Raw genomic sequence first — 24153 nt, 5'->3', positions numbered from 1 at the left:
TGTGCAGAACATCATATCCCAACCACCTGGTCTTCTCTTTGAAGGAGCATTTGAAGCGGCGCATCGGCTAACGCTACCCACTCCACCAGAGACAGTAACATTTCTCTACACCCATTACAATGTATGGATTGATTTTACCCATGCTTCAACTTCTTACTGTGCTGAGGAATCATCTCTCATCTACATCACTAGTGTGCACGTAAACCAACATTGGGGCAGATGTATTAACCTGGAGAAGGCATAAGGAAGTGATAAACCAGTGATAAATGCAAGGTGATAAACACACCAGCCAATCAGCTCCAATATGTAAATTAACAGTTAGGACCTGATTGGCTGGTGCATTTATCACCTTGCACATATCACTTTCTTATGCCGTCTCCAGGCTTAATACATCTGCCCCATTATTCTCTAATGCAACGGACCACAATATGCATCTAGAACGTTATACCGTGCTGTATTTGTTAGGATATATATATATTTTTTATTATTACTAATTAACCCATGTTCCAATATGGTCATTTTGGGAACTTACCTGCCCCACAGGACAGCTGCGGCTCCCATATCCTGCTTTATATAGACTCTATAATCTACCAACATCTGGGACGTCTTTTGTGCGAATATTCTACACCGAAATAACTCCAATGGATAAAGCATATTTTGCAAAGAAAATAAATAATTTAGATCTAGAAAAATGCTGAATTGAATAAAAGTATCAAGTAAGAGATAAAAAGGATTGCTTTTTAGGCAAATGGATTGGGATTTAGTACAATAAATGAATCATGTCTCCACTGGGGTCTATAATCTTAAAACAATAATGCATTTTACTGTAGGCAATGCAGCGTCTAACTGCGGCATCTTCCACCAGCAGTGACAGGGAACTAGATCCGTCTTAATGAAATGCAGACGGCATGAGAAACACAAATCAGAAGATCACTATGACAAAAGGGTTGCCCCTGAATCGTTCATTTTTCATGGTTCCCCCTTCATTAGGTTAAGCAGATTCAGACCTTTCTTGACTCTTTCCAGGTTCTTTGTTCACTGTCTGCAGTCTAGCTCTGCACCAGCGGTTACGTTTGGGGGGAATGCAGCCCCAGTCAAATCAGAGGGAATAAAAAAAAAATATAATCTTGTGTGAGAATTTATTCTGCAGGAGCCAAACAGTGGTTTATATGAGTTACTGAATTTACATCAGATTTAAAGACCTAACAATAAGTACAATAATAAAATAAGTCAGCACACAGTGAGGCTGCTAAGGGATGGCTGCTGTGTAATGCAGCTGTGGCAGACCGAAATCAGCACTCCTTCCACATAAAGAGGAACTGTTCTAGCTCTCGGTTATCCATACACTGCAGTTGTATACGTGTTTACTGATGTTTAGGGTGCGGGTGTGTAAACTGTGGCGCAAACTCACAAGGAACACAAAAGTTTCAGCATTAAAATAGGCATGAATGGAGAAAGCTGGAACGGAGTCCTAAAAACACCAGAGGCAGACGTTTTTGTAGGATGAATTCAGGCGACCAGCACAGTAGCTACATTCATGAGTCAGGAGGCACAAAATGCCTCATGTCTCAGCCACGTTGTTGTTTCCTGCCGAATGGACAGGTTGCAGGATCATGAATGGCTGAATGCACAGTGGGGTTAGGCATGTTTTGTTGGCAATCACATGTCAACAGTCATTATAAATACACCGCAATGTTGACATGTACACTATGTCGACAGACAAAACGGCGACATGTTCAAAATGTAGATGCCCAATTTTAAGCCCAACACTAAACTTTCTATTGTCGACATTTTGACTGCATTGACATATAATCTGTCAACATTTTGACTATTGACATTGTGTCGACTTTCCAACTGTCAACATTGAGATAGACAACATGACTACGTCTCCTGGGATTTCTGCATCATATCTGGTCACGACTACCGTACAGAATACAGCTTTCCGCAGCTTCTCAGCGTTCCGAAAAATTAAATAGAGATCTTGATCTGCCTATTGGCAGTATATGTCAGACAAGATAGTCTGCCAGTCTACAGGTACGCATGATGTAAGCACTATCCACTTGTGTGCCATCATTAGGGTAGCAGAGAAAGGAAACAAAGATGATACTGGAAAATCAGCCAGTGGACTGTGTGCTCTCATTGCGGAGCACACTTTGGTTGAACACCAATGCTAACAAATAAGTCTCCCGATATGTACCCACCCAGGGGTTTAGGTATGAGTGACCGTCGTTCAAGAGACCGCCGGTCAGCATACCGGCGCTGGGATCCCGGCATCAGGATGGCTTGTGGTGGGGTGTGCCTGGGGGGGGGCGAGCGCAACAAGCTCCTTGTGGGCTCGCTCCACTCGCCACAGGTTCTATCTCCACTCTATGAGTGTCGTGGGCACCCAGGAGTGGGAATAGTCCCTGCTAGTCGGCATGCCGACTGTCATCATTAAGAAGGGGCGAGATGTAGGGGGAGGTATTGTGACCGCCGGTCACATAACTACATACCGTACCCAAGTATATCACAAGATTAGACAGAAATACAGTGTTTCAGTGCTCAGCCACAATACTGGATCTGCCCATGTGTAGAAACCCTTTGTGTCACCCGCAAAATGCATAACGTGGCACAACAAGTCCAAGAAAAATGTTGTCATACAACCTAGAATGAAGACGAAAACCCAGAATGAAGACAATGCCACCTGTGTGTAAAAAAAAGGTACAGGTTGCATGTTTTACCCTGTAGTTAATGCAGTACTAAATGTACATCCAGCTCTCCACATAGATAATGGACAAAGTATGATGATTACCTATATTTAATTTTATATATATATATATATATATATATATATATATATATATATATATATATATATATATATATATATATATATATATATATAGATATCCCAAATGGGACTGGCACTCTCCTATCAGGCGTCGGGGACCCCGGTGCCTTCTGTGGTGAAGATGCAGATTTCCAGAAAGAAACAGTGCCGCTGTTTCTTTCTGGAAATCTATATATATATATATATATATATATATATATATATATATATATATATATATATATATACATACATACATACATACATACATACACACACACATACATTCATTCATTCACACTGGACAAAAAAAATAAAGGGAACACTAAAATAACACATCCTAGATCTGAATGAATGAAATATTCTTATGAAATACTTTGTTCTTTACATAGTTGAATGCGCTAACAACAAAATCACACAAAAATTATCAATGGAAATCAAATTTATTAACCCATGGAGGTCTGGATTTGGAGTAACACTCAAAATTAAAGTGGAAAAACACACTACAGGCTGATCCAACTTTAATGTAATGTCCTTAAAACAAGTCAAAATGAGGCTCAGTAGTGTGTGTGCCCTCTACGTGCCTGTATGACCTCCCTACAACGCCTGGGCATGCTCCTGATGAGGTGGCGGATGGTCTCCTGAGGGATCTCCTCCCAGACCTGGACTAAAGCATCTGCCAACTCCTGGACAGTCTGTGGTGCAACGTGGTGTTGGTGGATGGAGCGAGACATGATGTCCCAGATGTGCTCAGTTGGATTCAGGTCTGGGGAACAGGCGGGCCAGTCCATAGCATCAATGCCTTCGTCTTGCAGGAACTGCTGACACACTCCAGCCACATGAGGTCTAGCACTGTATTGCATTAGGAGGAACCCAGGGCCAACCGCACCAGCATATGGTCTCACAAGGGGTCTGAGGATCTCATCTCAGTACCTAATGGCAGTCAGGCTACCTCTGGCGAGCACATGGAGGGCTGTGCGGCCCCCCAAAGAAATGCCACCCCCCCACCATTACTGAACCACTGCCAAACCGGTCATGCTGGAGGATGTTGCAGGGAGCAGAACGTTCTCCTTGGCATCTCCAGACTCTGTCACGTCTGTCACATGTGCTCAGTGAGAACCTGCTTTCATCTGTGAAGAGCACAGGGCACCAGTGGCGAATTTCCCAATCATGGTGTTCTCTGGCAAATGCCAAACGTCCTGCACGGTGTTGGGCTGTATGCACAACCCCCACCTGTGGATGTTGGGCCCTCATACCACCCTCATGGAGTCTGTTTCTGATCGTTTGAGTAGACACATGCACATTTGTGGCTTGCTGGAGGTCATTTTGCAGGGCTCTGGCAGTGCTCCTCCTGTTCCTCCTTGCACAAAGGCGGAGGTAGCGGTCCTGCTGCTGGGTTGTTGCCCTCCTACGGCCTCCTCCACATCGCCTGATGTACTGGCCTGTCTCCTGGTAGCGCCTCCATGCTCTGGACACTACTCTGACAGACACAGCAAACCTTCTTGCCACAGCTCGCACTGATGTGCCATCCTGGATGAGCTGCACTACCTGAGCCACTTGTGTGGGTTGTAGACTCCGTCTCATGCTACCACTAGAGTGAAAGCACCACCAGCTTTCAAAAGTGACCAAAACATCAGCCAGAAAGCATAGGAGCTGAGAAGTGGTCTGTGGTCACCACCTGCAGAACAACTCCTTTATTGGGGGTGTCTTGCTAATTGCCTATAATTTCCACCTGTTGTCTATTCCATTTGCACAACAGCATGTGAAATTGATTGTCAATCAGTGTTGCTTCCTAAGTGGACAGTTTGAATTCACAGAAGTATGACTGACTTGGAGTTACATTGTGTTGTTTAAGTGTTCCCTTTATTTTTTTGAGCAGTGTGTGTGTATATATATATATATATATATATATATATATATATATATATATATATATAGTCCATGTATTCCGGCTCTCCATTGAATATAAACAACTGCTCCGGGTGCCTCTGTAGCACAATTACATACCCATACAATAGACGTGGCACTCCTGGAGTCTTGTACAATGAAACTCATAAGCAGGCAGTTTAGTAGGACAACAACGTTTCAATGCCGAATTTATTTGGGCATTTTCCTCAGGTTACAAACATACACAAAACAACATCTTACCTATAAAGACGACTAATCACCCAGGTGCTCGTGCCGCGTGTAGCGTGTGGGGCGGCGTCCGCTCCATCCGGCGCAGCTACAATGACGTCATGATACGTCACTTCCCCTATGTGCATCCCGTCACCATGGATACCTACACAACACAGGCTGGTTACCTAGATACAACAAGTCGCGCTAATCGCGTGTGCCATATGATACAACTGTTATGATACTGTCGTCCTCAAAATGTATCTGTAGCAACCTAATAACAAGATGTAAACTAATTACCAGCTGAAATACACATACAAAGAATAATAGCCTAACATATAATATAAAATGTAGGCAATCGTGCCATGTGCATAAATCAGTCTACTCTGATATTATGAGAAGCATAGGAATAAAGCCTGTGGCCATGATGTGTACCATCAAAAAGGGGCATTAATGTAATCCATGTTACAAAGTAGGTATAGGAAATTTCGCTCTCAGATTATTACAGAGCAAAAAAGATCCCCCGTGGTTTACGAGTCAGGAACTCACCCACTATAGGCCGTAACGATCTGGCCTTTTGCAAGAAGTGGGTGGGTATCCTTAACAAATGTGCTTCTGATAATAGAGCAATCCACCAAAGAGATGAATGCTATAAAAGCAAAAATAGCAGAATTCGAGACCGTCCACAAACCCATTTTACAGGCAGATACAAGTACCAACTGGTATGAAAAACTCAATGGCCAGCTCCAGATCCACAAACGTGATCTTATTAAGTTCAAAACACAAAAACGTGCCAAAGTTGATGGTGACTATGAAAACCATAACGTATACAGATGGACGGATTCCTCCAGCAATCGGGACCAAAGAAAACCATTTTTTCGACGGAGACCATACCGGCAGAGAGATTTCGAGTCATCTCATGAACATACTCCATCTACAAGTGAATCTGACTCCGCCAGCCATCACCATCAGGGCCAGCGCCCTTTAGGCAGTACTCCACGAACCCAGCCCCCAGACAAAAACGCAGCCAGCGGCCCTACACCAGAAGAGGCCGCCAGTGGCAGAGGCAGAAACAGGGTAGGGAGACCACCGAAAAATCCGAAACGCTAGTGGTTAATCTGTCAGATTACGATCTATCCAGAACTGAACTAAGTGTATTGTCAAGAGGGTTATCATTCATCCCGACTGCTAAACGTGATCCATTCAGTTGGCAAATAGAAAAATACCGGTTGCAACGGCAATTGAAACTGAAAGAACATTTTCATAAACAGACACCTTCATTAATAGAATCAGAAATTCCTCCTAAACTCCAACAGATCCGGCCTAAATCCAAATTTGAACCTCAATCCCAGAACGCTTCAATTAAAACATTCGGCAGATTGTTGGATGATCAAACCAACGCGTATGTAACTGAGATGCCTCAGATACGCTATAACTTATCCAAAGCCGAGAACGAAGCCTTACATCATCTGGCAGCGCAGGATGAACTTATTTTTCGCCCCGCAGATAAGGGCGGGGCTTTAGTTATTCAGAATAAAAAGGACTATAAAGAGGAAATTACACGCCAATTACAAGATCAAGAGACTTATTGTTTGTTGTCTAAAGATCCTACTACCGAATTTAAGAGCCAACTCACTTTACTATTGGATAGTGCAGTACAGGAGGGTACATTATCTAAAGTTATACGCAATGCACTTATTCCAGCACACCCCGTCATGCCCCTGTTGTACACTACACCGAAAATCCACAAGTCATTGAATAATCCACCAGGACGTCCCATTATCTCTGCCCGATCATCCCTATTTCAACCCACTGCACTATACTTAGATTCTCTGCTTCAACCCTGTATACAAATGCATCCACGTTTTTTGTTAGACACCACTACATTATTGCAGAAGTTACACCATTTACCTACATTTGATGACAATATATTATTATGTAGTATTGATGTTCAAAATTTATATACGGTGATCCCCCATGAGATGGGTTTAGAAATCATGGAGCGGACGCCGCCCCACACGCTACACGCGGCACGAGCACCTGGGTGATTAGTCGTCTTTATAGGTAAGATGTTGTTTTGTGTATGTTTGTAACCTGAGGAAAATGCCCAAATAAATTCGGCATTGAAACGTTGTTGTCCTACTAAACTGCCTGCTTATGAGTTTCATTGTACAAGACTCCAGGAGTGCCACGTCTATTGTATGGGTATATATATATATATATATATATATATATATATATATATATATATATATATATATATATATATCCTTGACTATACCATGAAAACATTGTACTGTTATAACTCTTTCTCACAGTGCATGGACCCAGGAAAAACAAAACCCAGGTTGTGTGTCGGTGTGAATGGGTCTGCTTGGGTTCTGTGCCGGGCTCTACAATCCTTGTCTTGACCAAGCTTTTTGCAGGCCTGAGCCAGATATGCTGCAGTCTGAAAGGGTGTTCCCTTGTTACTCAGTGAGCTCCTCTTAATACCCCTTTCACACTGAGCCATGCACCCAGGAAAAACCTGGTCATGTCCAGGGTCACATAATCCGGATCAACCCACTTCACGCGTCCTTGCCTTGGTGTGAAACGGGTATTGATCCGGTTTGAAACTCTGTTCATTGTCCCAGCTCAGACCTAGGATTTTGGTGTGTAAGGGGTATTAGGGGGGCCAGAAGGACAGAGTCAGCCCCTAGCTTATTAGGATATAATTATTTACAATGACTACGTCAATGTTACATGCCATTTATCTCCAGAAGGTGGGCTAAGTTAGTGCTTCAAGGAAACAGATTTAAAATGAGTTACCGGAACAAATCATCTATTAATAATTTCTCAAGGTGTCTTTCATGCGAAGAGAATCCATACAAATTCATCAATGTGCATATAAAGAGAGTCATCGTTTGAATTGAAGACCACAAAAATATTGGCTAATTTTCTAGACCACAGGTTCTCAAACTCAGTCCTCAGGACCCCACATGGTTCATGTTTTGCAGGTTACTTGTAGATTTTTAAAATGTGGCAGTTGGTGATACACAGTGCAGCTGCTGGGTGACATGGAAAACGTGAACCGTGTGGGGTCCTGAGGACCGAGTTTGAGAACCACTGTTCTAGACCTTTTAATGGGCTTGCTCTACACTATAAATGTATTTTCCCACAACTCTTCTTGCAAGACCACAGAGTACTATGGAAAATTGAATATGGCCAAATTGTAGGATACGGCTTTAATGCTGTCTTGTGAGCATTGTGTGGTTTTATTGACACATTAAGGCCCAGTTAACGATTTTCTGTCTGTCCTCAAGATAGTGTGTCTGTCTTTGGCTCGGATTCAGATCTGATTGCTGCTGTGCGTTTTCACACAGCGGGTGATCAGCTATTAGCTGCACATGCACCACAATGCGCACGCCCGTCGGCAAACAACAACAGGCATTGTCAGGCAGCGACAGGCTGGTATGAAAAGTCCAATCGCACAGCCATTTGCATGCTGATTGACAGGAGGAGGCTGTTTGTGGGTGGCAACTGCCCGTTTTCTTGGAGTGTCAGGAAAAACGCAGGCGTTCTCAAGCGTTTTCAGGGAGACTGTGTGACGTAAGCTCCGGCCCCGATCAGCCTGTTTGTATCGCACTGTAGGAGTAAGTCCTGGGCTGCGCACAGACTGCACACAGTGGTAAAAACTATTCACTGGTGAGCGAGGTGCGAACGGATTTGCAGCCGTTTGTTAACTGAGGGATTTTTTAGCTGCTCAGCGCACACATGCAATCGCACACTTGCACGGCGAATATACTCTTCCCTCGGGCAGCTACTATCTGATTGCAGGACAACAATTTTAGCAGCCCAGCGATCAGGTCTGAATCACCCCCTTTGTTGCTTGTAAATCCTATAGAACTTCTCTTTTCATGGTTTTTCTTGTTAAAAACGTTCAGCATCTTACCATGTCATAGATGGGACGTTGTAGGTAATCCTGTGACAATGTGCAGTAAGAATAGGTACAGAAAGCCTCCTACTTCTGGCTTAAATCAAACATAAGTGGGTTCCATATTAACCTGTAACCATCATTCCCAAAGAAGAAAACAGTATGAAAAGCCCCTTAAGATATGGCTGCTGCCACCTGCCGGATTGCAGCAGGCCATCTCAACTGTGCGAAACAGAAGACGGCATACAAATGAAATGGAAGGTATAATGTGTATTATCAATTATTTGGGAAAATCCTTTTGCAAAGTCTTCGACCCATGGGCCACTCCCTTTACAGTACAACTACTCTTTGATAATGCTGCAAACTAGCAGCGAAACGAGTCCGTTGACAAATCTCTGGTCAGTGGGCACTATTGCCAGGAGATCCTTCATTACCATCTAGACACTGTTTGCCAATTAGGACTTCCAGCATACCAACTGAGGGACAAGGGCTACCTTGCGTAACTCCATTGCCATTTTGTGAACCGCTAATTTGGACCCAAAAAGAACTACTACAGAGCCGGTAATTACCTACTCCAAGCTGGACTTATGTCCCTATAGGACCGAGGGTCCAGTTTCCCAATTTGGGACTGTCATTTCTATGGCCAGAGACTTAAAACATACAAACTGACCAGTAATTATTTTATACTAAGGCCTTTTATTGGTTGTTTATGTGATTTTTTTTTAGATATGCTGTTATTAAATTGTTCTAATTTTATGCCTAAATGGGGTGTACTACGATATACCGGCGCTCGGGATCCCGGCGCCCAGCATACCGGCTTCGGGATCCTGACCGCCAGAATGCCGGCAGCGGGGCGAGCGCAAAAGAGCCCCTTGTGGGCTCACTGCGCTCGCCACACTGCAGGCACGGTGGTGCGCCACGCTATTTATTCTGTCTCCAGGGGTCTAGTGGAAACATCAAGAGGGAGAATAGCTGTCTGTATCCCGGCGGTCAAGATCCACCTAAATGACACCTATCTTTGTTTTTCAATATCTATTGTAAAGCACGGTTTATACTTTGTTTTGTTTTTATTGTTTGTGGACACGATCTACTTACTAACAGCTGCATGGCAAAACAACCTTAGCAGCGCCTGATCTCAATATATATTTCTTGGTATATATTTTTCCTGCGCAGAACCACTCTTTTTGGTTTAATAAATATCCCACTCTCATCAACTGTACAACATCAGAAGGCAGCTGGACTTCTTATTTCCATGCTCTGCCTGCAGGATCAGCTTTTAGACCTGTATGAGAACCCAAAAAGAACAGTGTTCTTGTTTACATATGGTCTTAATCAAAAATGGACTATGGAGGCTTATCCTGCTAAATCCAATAAAGGAAGAAGAAAACAGTTGGTGGACCCGGTAAAACAACTTCAACATATACTCCCAGAACACACTGGACTGGGCCGAGTAGATTTCATTGCTTGAAATTAGACAGTTCCCTTAAAGACATACCTGCTGTCAATCAAAGGTGTAAAGACTGGTACCAAACTCACCAAGCTTACACATTCAACTGGCACCTGAGGTACGAACACTCAACATTTCCTAACATCAGAGATGTTTTTCTTTCCTGTTGGAGGGAAGGTACAGAAAGCTGGATTGCGATCCTCGGGCCTATAAAATACACAACCTACAGAAAAAGCAGACAAATGACCACCAAAAAAGCAACAACTTTACTAACAAGCTCTTCATCATATTACGATTCCACCAATACTTTCAAAGCAGAAGCCCCACTTGCATCCTTCAGATCCAACAGCTGGGATGCAAGTATGAAGTGGTCAAATAAAAGCCAAGCCAGACGATTCCAAGGTCAACATGGCTGCTGAATAATAGCCCAAGCACAAACACAAAGCAAACAAAACAGCTCAACACCTGTTCTGGCCTCACTGCCCTGGTTCAGCGGCTACAACGAATACTCCACACTTCTCAAAGCTGTGTGGCACAAAGGGAAGCACTTAGCCGCCGATGTATGTGATATACGCATCCATAAACAGAGAAACTGCTATAAAAATAAATACAAAATAATAATAAAATATGAAAAAAGCAAAATACGTTTTCCAATAAAAAGTAAAGGAGGGAGAAATGTAAAAGGAAGAGGCAGCTTTTTATTTGGTGTAACATTACTCCTTATATTCAGGCATCAGAGTTACACAGGAGATCCTCTTCTGACCAGAGCAATGTCCAGGTCTTCAAGTCCTCCCGGGCAGTTCAAAAACATACAGGTAGGATGTACAGTCTGCATAATGTGTCCGCACTCTTGTGTGGTCAGAGAATGGTAGGCTTAAAACTCCTACACATCCTCTGTAAAGTGCTGCATAATACGTTGCAGCTATATAAAACTGAATAACACATTTTATAAGACAGGATTCATGTTTGGTGACTAATGCAGCTCAGTATTTGAGGTTAGAGAGGGTGCCCTTCTGATGTAAGGGATGAATCAGCGGAACTGAGGAAGTTTTGTGCTCCCGTACAATTATTTCCTTGACATGGTTTAGATTACACAATTATTATGCAGCATTGTGTCTCTAGTGGAACATCCACATAGGTCAATATTAAAGAAGTTAACATTTAACATACATTTATTAATAGACTTGCACTGCGTACTGAACACTCATATTCAAATGAGGATTCCTCCTGTTGTTCTGCGAATGTTTTCCACAGACAATGGGGAGGTCTGGGTGGTACCAATAGAATGGTTATATATGCATGGGAAACCCAAAGTGAGATCATCCCACTGGATACTCCCTGAGCACCGAGACAAGTTCACAGGGGTGAAACAAAGCACAGTCTCTCTATTACGAAAAATGCAGCGGTAGCAGCTAGATATAAAAATGAGAGGTTAAAAAAATTATATTAATTCAAATAGGCACTTGATAATTTTATAATATGTTGTCCCTTATTTTAGCCACAGATATTTAATTTTTTAATTTATTTATTTAAAAAAAATTGTGGGGGAGGGGGGGGGGGAGAGAAAATAAAAAAAATATTTAATCTAATCCGAATACAGTTATTACACCGTGTGTTCAAATGCATTTAAAAAAAAAAAGATAAACTGTATTATTACCTAAACTAAAAAAACAGCACAAGATGTACTACCTAGAATATAAAACGGCACAAGATGACACATACATGCTAACTTTATAAAGATTGTAGACACAAAACAATAAATAAACAAAAACAACCAAACAAACAAACTTATGGTGGAAAAAAAAAAATCTGGTTTAAAGAGCAGCATTTGGGTTTTGTAGATCATTCGAGGACAAGAGCGGCAGGATGGGTGAAACATTTACCCCCATTAAATCAGGCAAAGCTTTGAATTGAGGGTCTGCTCCCTTTTTAAAGAGCCCCCAAAAGTCCTTTCTTCCCAAAACTTGATGAAAGCTTCAGTGTTAAACTGCTGGCACAGCGCCAGAAGCGATGCCAAATTTCCCAGTTGCAAAACAAGCTGTTTTTACACACCAAAGTAACCACACAGCGGGCCTGCGGAGACCGAAGACAGCTGACAGAGATGGCTGTTTCTGTCCCTCTATTGTACTCTCATCCATCCAAATACCAACATCTGCTCCACTACAATTTACTTTTTACACAACATTTAGCAAAACTGTGCCTCTGAAAGCAACATCATTAAGGAACTATCAACAAATAAATCGCAAAAAGTCCAGAACGACAATTGTAAAACTAAAGTGCAGTTTGTCTTGCATATGCTGAGTCTTACTTCAGACGTATGTGACACATGCAACAATAACGCATTCAAAGCACTTTCCTCTTAATAGCACAAAAGCTGGGAAAACATCAAACCTGCTACGCGAAAACGCAGCCATAACACTTAGACTTACGATTGTGAGGACATTGAAGCAGATGTTTTAGATGGGCTGTGTATATATTATGAGCATCTATATCCAGTCTACTAAAAATGATAATATTCACTGGACAGAAAAAAAATCTTGGGTATGTAGATTTTGGCTGAATTTGTGCATTATAATGTAAATGTAGTTAGTGTTATTGCAGTTTGGCTGGGACACTCAAAGGGAACCTGTCACACAAACCCACATGGAGCCAGCTGTAAACCATAAAGGCACTATAATACAGCATTTATGTATAGGAGATTTCTAACAATTTATAAAAAAAAAAAAAAAAAAAAAAGGTCCATCCACATAAGTCCATATATATTTGGACATTAACACAATTTTCAGCATTTTGGCACTGTATGCCACCACAATGGATGTAAAATTAAACAATGGAGATGTAATGCAGTTTTGAGCTTTAGGTCAAAGGGTTAAACAAAATCTTTAGGATTTGCAACTGTTTTTATACACATTCCCCTATTTTCAGGTGCTCAAACGTACATTGACAAAATTGACAATCATAAATAAAATATAAATTTTTTAAACTTTTTAGAGAATCCTTTGCAGGCAAATGACTGCCAGAAGTCTGAAACCCATGGACATCACCGAATGCTGGGTTTTGCTCCTTTACTATGCTTTCCCATGCCTTTACTGCAGATGTCTTCAGTGACTGTTTGTTTGTTTGTTTTGCTTAGGTACAAAAAGTATTTTTACCCTCCCGCTAGTGCAGTGATCAGGGAACAGGGGTAAATTACCCCAAATGGGGTAAAAATGAAATTCCTGGGGGTAATGGACGGTCGGGCTGCCGAGACATAGCCCCGTCCAGCACCGGCCGGCTAGCGATGTGACGTGCCGACGTCACACCGCGCTCCCTCCTGCCCACCCTGCGCTGTGCTCCTGGCCGCAGTGTGACGTGCTGACGTCACACCGCGCTCCCTCACGCCCGCCCGTCCTGCGCTGTCCTGTCCTCCTGCCCGCAGCCCGCCACCCCACAACCAGAACTTGAAGTGTTCTGTGGCTGACCGCTGACGGAGTTCCGCAGGATCAGACAGTGGCCCACATAACAGTGGGAAATTCCCACTGACATTACTGAGGTGAGGATGTGACCATCTGTCTCCTAAAAGTCATTCCCCCCCTTCCCCTCTCATCCATCTTTCTTACATTCATTCTGGTGTTTTCGAGAGAAAGTGTTAATTAACCGATTAATAATTAATTAATAATTAATTAATAATCAATAATTGTCAAAAAGATAAAAATAATTAATAAAAATATATATATATATATATATATATATATATATATATATATATATATATATAATAAGAATTTACTTACCGATAATTCTATTTCTCAGAGTCCGTAGTGGATGCTGGGGTTCCTGAAAGGACCATGGGGGATAGCGGCTCCGCAGGAGACAGGGCACAAAAAGTAAAGCTTTAGGATCAGGTGGTGTGCACTGGCTCCTCCCCCTATGACCCTCCTCCAAGCCAGTTAGGTACTGTGCCCGGACGAGCGTACACAATAAGGGAGGAATTTTGAATCCCGGGTAAGACTCATACCAGCCACACCAATCACACCATACAACTTGTGATCTAAACCCAGTTACAGTATGATAACAGCGGAGCCTCTGAAAAGATGGCTCACAACAATAATAACCCGATTTTTGTAACTATGTACAAGTATTGCAGATAATCCGCACTTGGGATGGGCGCCCAGCATCCACTACGGACTCCGAGAAATAGAATTATCGGTAAGTAAATTCTTATTTTCTCTATCGTCCTAGTGGATGCTGGGGTTCCTGAAAGGACCATGGGGATTATACCAAAGCTCCCAAACGGGCGGGAGAGTGCGGATGACTCTGCAGCACCGAATGAGAGAACTCCAGGTCCTCTTTTGCCAGGATATCAAATTTGTAGAATTTTACAAACGTGTTCTCCCCTGACCACGTATCTGCTCGGCAGAGTTGTAATGCCGAGACCTCTCGGGCAGCCGCCCAAGATGAGCCCACCTTCCTTGTGGAATGGGCCTTAACCGATTTAGACTGTGGCAGGCCTGCCTCAGAATGTGCAAGTTGAATTGTGTTACAAATCCAACGAGCAATCGACTGCTTAGAAGCAGGCGCACCCAACTTGTTGGGTGCATACAGTATAAACAGCGAGTCAGATTTTCTGACTCCAGCTGTCCTGGAACATATTTTCAGGGCCCTGACAACTTCTAGCAACTTGGAGTCCTCCAAGTCCCTAGTAGGTGCAAGGCACCACAATAAGCTGGTTCAGGTGAAACACTGACACCACCTTAGGGAGAGAACTGGGGACGAGTCCGCAGCTCTGCCCTGTCCGAATGGACAAACAGATATGGGCTTTTTTGAGAAAAAACCACCAATTTGACACTCGCCTGGTCCAGGCCAGGGCCAAGAGCATGGTCACTTTTTATGTGAGATGCTTCAAATCCACATATTTGACTGGTTTTAAACCAATGTGATTTGAGGAATCCCAGAACTACGTTGAGATCCCACAGTGCCACTGGAGGCACAAAAAAGGGGTTTGTATATGCAATACTCCCTTGACAAACTTCTGGACTTCAGGAACTGAAGCCAATTCTTTCTGGAAGAAAATTTACAGGGCCGAATTTGAACCTTAATGGACCCCAATTTGAGGCCCATAGACACTCCTGTTTGCAGGAAATGCAGGAAACGACCGAGTTGAAATTTCTTTGTGGGGCCTTCCTGGCCTCACACCACGCAACATATTTTCGCCACACGTGGTGATAATGTTGTGCGGTCACCTCCTTTCTGGCTTTGACCAGGGTAGGAATGACCTCTTCCGGAATGCCTTTTTTCCTTTAGGATCCGGCTTTCCATCGCCATGCCGACAAACGCAGCTGCGGTAAGTCTTGGAACAGACATGGTACTTGCTGAAGCAAGTCCCTTCTTAGCGGCAGAGGCCATAAGACCTCTGTAAGCATCTCTTGAAGTTCCGGGTACCAAGTCCTTCTTGGCCAACCCGGAGCCATGAGTATAGTTCTTACTCCTCTACGTCTTATAATTCTCAGCACCTTAGGTATGAGAAGCAGAGGAGGGAACACATACACCGACTGGTACACCCACGGTGTTACCAGAAACGTCCACATCTATTGCCTGAGAGTCTCTTGACCTGGCGCAATACCTGTCCCATTTTTTGTTCAGACGGGACGCCATCATGTCCACCTTTGGTATTTCCCAACGGTTTACAATCATGTGGAAAAAACTTCTCAATGAAGTTTCCACTCTCCCGGGTGGAGGTCGTGCTGAGGAAGTCTGCTTCCCAGTTTCCATTCCCGGGATGAAAAACTGCTGACAGTGTTATCACATGATTTTCCGCCCAGCGAAAAGTCCTTGCAGTTTCTGCCATTGCCCTCCTGCTTCTTGTGTCGCCCTGTCTGTTTACGTGGGCGACTGCCGTGATGTTTTTCCCACTGGATCAATACCGGCTGACCTTGAAGCAGAGGTCTTGCTAAGCTTAGAGCATTATAAATTTACCCTTAGCTCCAGTATTATGTGGAGAAAAGTCTCCATACTTGATCACACTCCCTGGAAATTTTTCCCTTGTGTGACTGCTCCCCAGCCTCTCAGGCTGGGCTCCGTGGTTACCAGCATCCAATCCTGAATGCCGAATCTGCGGCCCTCTAGAAGATGAGCACTCTATAACCACCACAGGAGAGACACCCTTGTCCTTGGATATTGGGTTATCCGCTGATGCATCTGAAGATGCGATCCGGACCATTTTTCCAGCAGATCCCACTGAAAAGTTCTTACGTGAAATCTGCCGAATGGAATTGCTTCGTAGGAAGCCACCATTTTTACCAGGACCCTTGTGCAATGATGCACTGTTTTTAGGAGGTTCCTGACTTGCTCGGAAAACTCCCTGGCTTTCTCTTCCGGGAGAAACACCTTTTTCTGGACTGTGTCCAGAATCATCCCTAGGCACAGCAGACGTGTCGTCGGGATCAGCTGCGATTTTGGAATATTTAGAATCCACCCGTGCTGATTGTAGCAGTATCCGAGATAGTGCTACTCCGACCTCCAACTGTTCCCTGGACTATGCCCCTATCAGGAGATCGTCCAAGTAAGGGATAATTAAGACGCCTTTTCTTCGAAGAAGAATCATCATTTCGGCCATTACCTTGGTAAAGACCCCGGGGTGCCGTGGACAATCCAAACGGCAGCGTCTGAAACTGATAGTGACAGTTCTGCACCACGAACCTGAGGTACCCTTAGTGAGAAGGGCAAATTTGGGACATAGAGGTAAGCATCCCTGATGTCCCGGGACACTATATAGTCCCCTTCTTCCTGGTTCGTTATCACTGCTCTGAGTGACTTCATCTTAATTTGAACCTTTGTAAGTGTTCAAAAAAAAATTTTTAGAATAAGTCTCACCTAGCCTTCTGGCTTCAGTACCACAATATAGTGTGGAATAATACCCCTTTTCTGTAGTAGGAGGGGTAATTTAATTATCACCTGCTGGGAATACAGCTTGTGAATTTTTTCCCATACTACCTCCTTGTCGGAGGGAGACTTGGTAAAGCAGACTTCAGGAGCCTGCGAAGGGGAAACGTCTCGACATTCCCATCTGTACCCCCGGGATACTACTTGTAGGATCCAGGGGTCCTGTACGGTCTCAGCGCCATGCTGAGAACTTGTCAGACGCGGTGGAACGCTTCTGTTCCTGGGAATGGGCTGCCTGCTGCAGTCTTCTTCCCTTTCCTCTATCCCTGGGCAGATATGATCTTATAGGGACGAGAGGACTGAGGCTGAAAAGACGGTGTCTTTTTCTGCAGAGATGTGACTTAGGGTAAAAAACGGTGGATTTTCCAGCAGTTGCCGTGACCACCAGGTCCGATGGACCGACCCCAAACAAGTCCTCTTCCTTTATACGGCCATACTGTGCCGTTTGGAATCTGCATCACCTGACCACTGTCGTGTCCATAACATCTTCTGGCAGTTATGGACATCGCGTTTATTCATGATGCCAGAGTGCAAATATCCCTCTGTGCATCTCGCATATATAGAAATGCTCTATAGTCAATAAAATACTGTCCCTGTCAAGGGTATCAATATTTTTAGTCAGGGAATCCGACCAAGCCACCCTAGCTCTGCACATCCAGGCTGAGGCGATCGCTGGCCGCAGTATAACACCAGTATGTGTGTATATACTTTTTATTATATTTTCCAGCCTTGTCAGCTGGTCCTTGAGGACGGCCCTATCTATAGACGGTACCGCCACTTGTTTTGATAAGCGTGTGAGCGCCTTATCCACCTTAAGGGGTGTTTCCCAACGCGCCCTAACTTCTGGCGGGAAAGGGTATACCGCCCATAATTTTCTATCGGGGGGAACCCACGCATCATGGTGCATTGGCCGGGAAACGAACCCGGGCCTCCCGCGTGGCAGGCGAGAATTCTACCACTGAACCACCAATGCTCACACCCTTTATTTAATTTATCTGATTCAGGAAAAACTATGGTAGTTTTTTCACATCCCACATAATACCCTCTTTTGTGGTACTTGTAGTATCAGAAATACGTAACACCTCCTTCATTGCCTTTAACGTGTGGCCCTAATAAGGAATACGTTTGTTTATTCACCGTCGACACTGGATTCAGTGTCCCTGTCTGTGTCTGTGTCGACCGACTAAAGTAAACGGGCGTTTTAAAAACCCTTGACGGTGTTTTTGAGACGTCTGGACCGTACTAATTGTTTGTCGGCCGTCTCATGTCGTCAACCGACTTTGCAGCGTGTTGACATTATCACGTAATTTCCTAAATAAGCCATCCATTCCGGTGTCGACTCCCTAGAGAGTGACATCACCATTACAGGCAATTGCTCCGCCTCCACGCCAATATCGTCCTCATACATGTCGACACACACGTACCGACACACAGCAGACACACAGGGAATGCTCTATACGAAGACAGGACCCACTAGCCCTTTGGGGAGACAGAGGGAGAGTCTGCCAGCACACACCAAAAAGCGCTATATATGACAGGGATAGCCTTATGATTAAGTGCTCCCTTATAGCTGCTTTTATATTAATATATATATATATATAGCCATTTATTTTGCCCCCCCTCTCTGTTATACCCTGTTTCTGTAGTGCAGTGCAGGGGAGAGACCTGGGAGCCTTCCTGACCAGCGGAGCTGTGACAGAAAATGGCGCCGTGTGCTGAGGAGATAGGCCCCGCCCCTTTTCCGGCGGGCTCGTCTCCCGCTATTTAGTACATTTAGGCAGGGGTAAATATCTCCATATAGCCTCTGGGGCTATATGTGAGGTATTTTTAGCCTTTTTAAAGGTTTTCATTTGCCTCCCAGGGCGCCCCCCCCCAGCGCCCTGCACCCTCAGTGACTGCCGTGTGAAGTGTGCTGAGAGGAAAATGGCGCACAGCTGCAGTGCTGTGCGCTACCTTAAGAAGACTGCAGGAGTCTTCAGCCGCCGATTCTGGACCTCTTCTTGCTTCAGCATCTGTGAGGGGGCCGGCGGCGTGGCTCCGGTGACCATCCAGGCTGTACCTGTGATCGTCCCTCTGGAGCTTCATGTCCAGTAGCCAAGAAGCCAATCCATCCTGCACGCAGGTGAGTTCACTTCTTCTCCCCTCTGTCCCTCGTTGCAGTGATCCTGTTGCCAGCAGGAATCACTGTAAAATAAAAAACCTAAGCTAAACTCTCTAAGCAGCTCTTTATGAGAGCCACCTAGAATTGCACCCTTCTCGGCCGGGCACAAAATCTAACTGGCTTGGAGGAGGGTCATAGGGGGAGGAGCCAGTGCACACCACCTGATCCTAAAGCTTTACTTTTTGTGCCCTGTCTCCTGCGGAGCCGCTATCCCCCATGGTCCTTTCAGGAACCCCAGCATCCACTAGGACGATAGAGAAATATATATATGTGTATACATACATACATACATACATACATACATACATACATACATACATACATACACACACACCCCTATACACAGTATCTCAGAGATGCCATATAAACAGTGATAACCAGTATATATGGACAATAATATAGGATTTCCTTCCTTTCAAATCTAGGGTGTAACGTTGGCGTATCTAAATATATTTTGGGGTAAAAGGTAAAAAAGTTCCCTGATCCCTGCCATAGTGCCTAACCCTAACCCCCTGGGATCCATCGGGATTCTGACCATCGGGATCCCGACTGCCAGGATTTTGACCACATCATATTTGTTCATGGGTCTTTCTACCTTTAGTTGTCTCCGGCAAGTGAAATGCATTCTGGAAAATCAACTTCTTTGCCTTAAAAACTCCTGGGTTGCTGCCGCAGTATGGTTTGGGTCATTGTCCATCTGTAGTGTGAAGTCAACGTTGCTGAATTTGGGGGGGGTATTGTGAACCTGCCGGTCACATAACTACATCCCTTCTACAGATGTAAAGCAAAACAATACTTCAGTCCACTTAAACCTCCATTACTGCTTATTGTGGAAAACATTTCCTTCACCACTTGGATGAGAAGGCCCTGTGTGACTGTGGCCACTTGTCAATGTAGACTGGCCTTGGGCGTATGATTGATGCCTGATTTACAATGAATGTGTCTCATTGATAACACCATTCTAAGCTACTACAGAGAGGGAAATGCTGCGGCCTGCATGAAAGTTGAAGGGGGAGGATTTAGGTTTGTCAATCTTTATCGAGCATGTATCTGCACTGAACACTCATTATAAAGGAAATGCCTTCATTTTCTTATTAATATACCAACCTAATATAAGAGAAATTGGAAAGTAAATTTACTTATTAACTAATGTTCCGCCTTTTGGTGTAAATATAATCATGTTTTAAAGTGGTTTCTATAAGGTGTTGAAGAGTTGAAGAGTTTAGCCAACATGTATGAAGTCAGTCTGCAACTATAGTAGCTCTGAACTTACACATCCTCCTCTTTTTTTGTATTCACAAGAGAAGAGCTTTGCAGTCAGCCACAACTGCTGCTATATTTTCTATTAACCCCTCTCCTGCTGGCATGATTCAAGCTGGCACCACTGGTGTTTATGCAGGGTTGGGATTGAAATGCCAGCAGTCAGAATACCGACCGCGGCACCCCGATGTTCAGAATCCCGACAGGAGACGGCAAGTATATTTACCTTTCCACAATGGCCCCCTAACCTTCGCTTCTATGAGCCTAAACCTAACCCTCCCCCCCTCTGCTGCCTAACCCGAACCGGTGATGCCTAAACCTAACTTCTCCTTTCCGAAGCCTAACCCTAACTCCTCCCGCAGCCTAACCCTCCCTGTCAGTGCCTAAACCTAACCTCTCCCCCCACACACACACAAACTCCTGCGGTTTACCTGTGACAGTGGCCGGCAGACGCTCATTCGAGATGCTGGTGTCGGCATTCCAAGTAGTGTCGGGATTCCAACTGCAGGGATCCTTACCAGATCCCTTGATACCTAACCTCCGTGAACATTCCATTGGTGCAAATAGGAAGATCACAGATAGGGACACCAAGAAGACTCTGACGGAACCACTGAACCACATTAAACGTAAAAGTTTGCATTCTCTGTTATCTTAACGAACTCGATCCAATATCAAGTTCACAGTTTTGGCCCGTTATTTTTTGGTTGTTGCTTTTCCACCGTATAGTTACAAAAATTAGTAAATCTTAATTTTTTTTATTCGTGTTCATCCTTTATGCATCAGTGATGCCTCTACTACCTAGTGAGTCGGCAGGCTGAATGGCTGAGCAGGCCTCGTGTGAGCATAGCATGCACTTTATATGGATATCACCGTCTCTGTGTATAGCATGAAATCCTGTCTGGTAGCAGTCATATCGCCCAGCCTAAGAGAAACAAAATATTGTCCCCTTTGCCCAGAGACCATGCCAAGACTGATTTCCTGTAGGGAATGTGGAACAGAGAACATTGGCAACAGTAACTAAATCACCAACAGGAAGCTCTGTTGATTTAACAGCAATTCCAGATTCAATCAAACAATCAGTATCACAGTAATGACTGAGCATCGATACAAAGCGACAATCTGCAAAGGTTCACCCTATGCCTGCCAAAAGGATTCTGTGCTACAGGAAACACTTGTTACTGCTAGGGCCAATTATAATACAGGTTGAGTATCCCTTATCCAAAATGCTTGGGACCAGAGGTATTTTGGATATTGGATTTTTCCGTATTTTGGAATAATTGCATACCATAATGAGATATCATGGTGATGGGACCTAAATCTAAGCACAGAATGCATTTATGTTTCATATACACCTTATACACACAGCCTGAAGGTAATTTAATACAATATTTTTAATAACTTTGTGTATTAAACAAAGTTTGAGTACATTAGCCATCAAAAAACAAAGGTTTCAGTATCTCACACTCACTCAAAAAAGTCCGTATTTCGGAATATTTGGATATGGGATACTCAACCTGTACTGCATTACAGGGCAAGAACCCAATATTTCACACACATGCACACTAATACATATAACACACACAAATATATGGTATACGGTCTTTAGGGCGACCACACTTGGATCGACAGTAATTATGTCGACCGCTATTGGTCGACATGTAAGAAGCCGACATGACAAAAAGTCGATGAGAGTTTTTCACAATTTTTTTTTTTTTTTTTTTACTTTTTGATACTTTACTACCCATGTGGACTACAACCGGGGAACGGTAACCTGTGCCGAACGCAGTAGTAGCGGAGCGAGGCACCTTGCCCGAAGCGCAAGCCATGCGAGGGGACACGGTGCACTAATTGGGGTTCCCGGTCACTCTACGAAGAAAACTACACAATTTAAAAAAAAATTTAAAAAAATCATGTCGACGTTTTGTCATGTCGGCCTAATGCGTGTGTCGACCTATTTTAGGTGTCGACTTAGTCCCTGTCGACTAACAGTGGTCAACCAAGACACAGTCGACCTAAGTGTGGGCGACCCTATGAACCACACCCCAAATATATATCTTTAACAATATCACTAGCTTACCAAATTAATGAAACACACTACACCAGTGGTTCTCAAACTGAGGGGCAGATGTATCAACCTGGAGACGACATAAGGAAGTGATAAACCAGTGATAAGTGAAAGGTAATAAACGCACCAGACAATCAGCTCCTAACTGTTCATTTACATACTGGAGCTGATTGGCTGGTGCGTTTATCACCTTTCACTGGTTTATCACTTCCTTATGCCGTCTCCAGGTTAATACATCTGCCCCTGTGTGCCCAGGCACCCTGAGGTTCATCAGGACACTTGCAGCGGTGCCTTGGATTGATGGTCCAGAACCAATTCAAATTATTTATAGTCCATGTCATAGGCAAAACCAGTGCTGGTGGCTGCCAATCATAAACTATGTGGACAAACAGAAGCTAATCTTGTCCCTCACCACACAACTGACCCTAAGGATGACATATAAACACAAATTAATTTTAAAAAAATCTAAAGGTTACCTATTAGAAACTTTTGGCTTAGGGGGGCCATGAAAGAAATTCTGATACTCTAGGCTTCCGTGATTCAAAAAAGTTTGGGAAGCACTGCCCTACACTATGTGTCTAATTCAGATGTGGCCGGAGTTGCTATCACTTGCTTGGAAGCAGCAGTGATGGCGCTGTACAGAGATGCAGCAGGAGCTTCTATTTACAAGCAGATGCCTCCTGCTGCAGTAGTGATCCGAGCTGCATTTTCTAGGACACAGGCATCGGATCACTGACACACCATCGGGCGGTCACAAGCTGCCCATCGCAGAGGCCAGGAAATCTCCGTTCAATGACGGAGATCCTTGGCCTCTTCCCTCCCCCTAAACGGCAGCGACTCGCCTCCGTTTTCACAAATGGAGGCCATCGCCGCCCAGATGCCATGAGAACGTCAATCACTGACAGTCTGCTGTCGTCCTGCTATCTACATCACAGGACTCTTTCACACTTGCAGAACGGGTAAAGCCGGCTGCAGTTGAATGGCCAATAATCTCAACCCCCTATTAGCGCCTTCTTACGTTGTTTTGTTATTTGTTCTTGTAGGTTGGTTGTGATCGTGCAAGAGGAGCAGCTATTAAAATTACAAGGGAGCAATTTCAACAAGCAAAGTAGGCAAACCGTGCCTGACAGATTTGCAGACTTGTTCTGCAGAAATGTACTATGTAATTGATGAACAATGTCTGCAGTATCACCTTATGAATCAGATTCCATTAAGGCAAAGGGCCAAACGTAAAAGCCTGCAAGTTGCATAAAGTAACGATGTTTCGCTGATCTAACACACAAGATTTACCTGGTTTTGCGGTCATTAAAAATATTAATGCTTCAAATCAACAAAATCTCTGCATTTTCTGCCATCTGCAGACTGTTAAGGCAGTGCTTCCTACACACTGGGCGATATTGAGCTGAAAGCAGGTAAATTTTGGTGTTTTGAGCTGCTTTCAGCTCAAAGCCGCCCAGTGTGT

The 24153-nt window shown here is 44.0% G+C and overlaps 1 protein-coding gene and 1 non-coding gene across 4 annotated transcripts in view; both read right to left on the bottom strand.

Annotated features, from left to right (window-relative positions):
* The window catches only part of LOC134980552 (RAC-alpha serine/threonine-protein kinase), a 203352-nt gene that overhangs the window by 120671 nt on the left and 58528 nt on the right, over window positions 1–24153 (bottom strand). The gene's annotated exons all lie outside the window — the stretch shown is intronic.
* On the bottom strand, window positions 18108–18178 carry TRNAG-GCC (transfer RNA glycine (anticodon GCC)). Its single transcript has one exon. It is a non-coding gene; the product is annotated as a tRNA-Gly (tRNA).

Source organism: Pseudophryne corroboree, chromosome 12, assembly GCF_028390025.1.
Source record: "Pseudophryne corroboree isolate aPseCor3 chromosome 12, aPseCor3.hap2, whole genome shotgun sequence".
Classification (NCBI taxonomy): Eukaryota; Metazoa; Chordata; class Amphibia; order Anura; family Myobatrachidae; genus Pseudophryne; species Pseudophryne corroboree.
The sequence above is the reverse complement of the archived record's forward strand: the minus strand, read 5'-3'. Positions and strand labels throughout refer to the sequence as shown.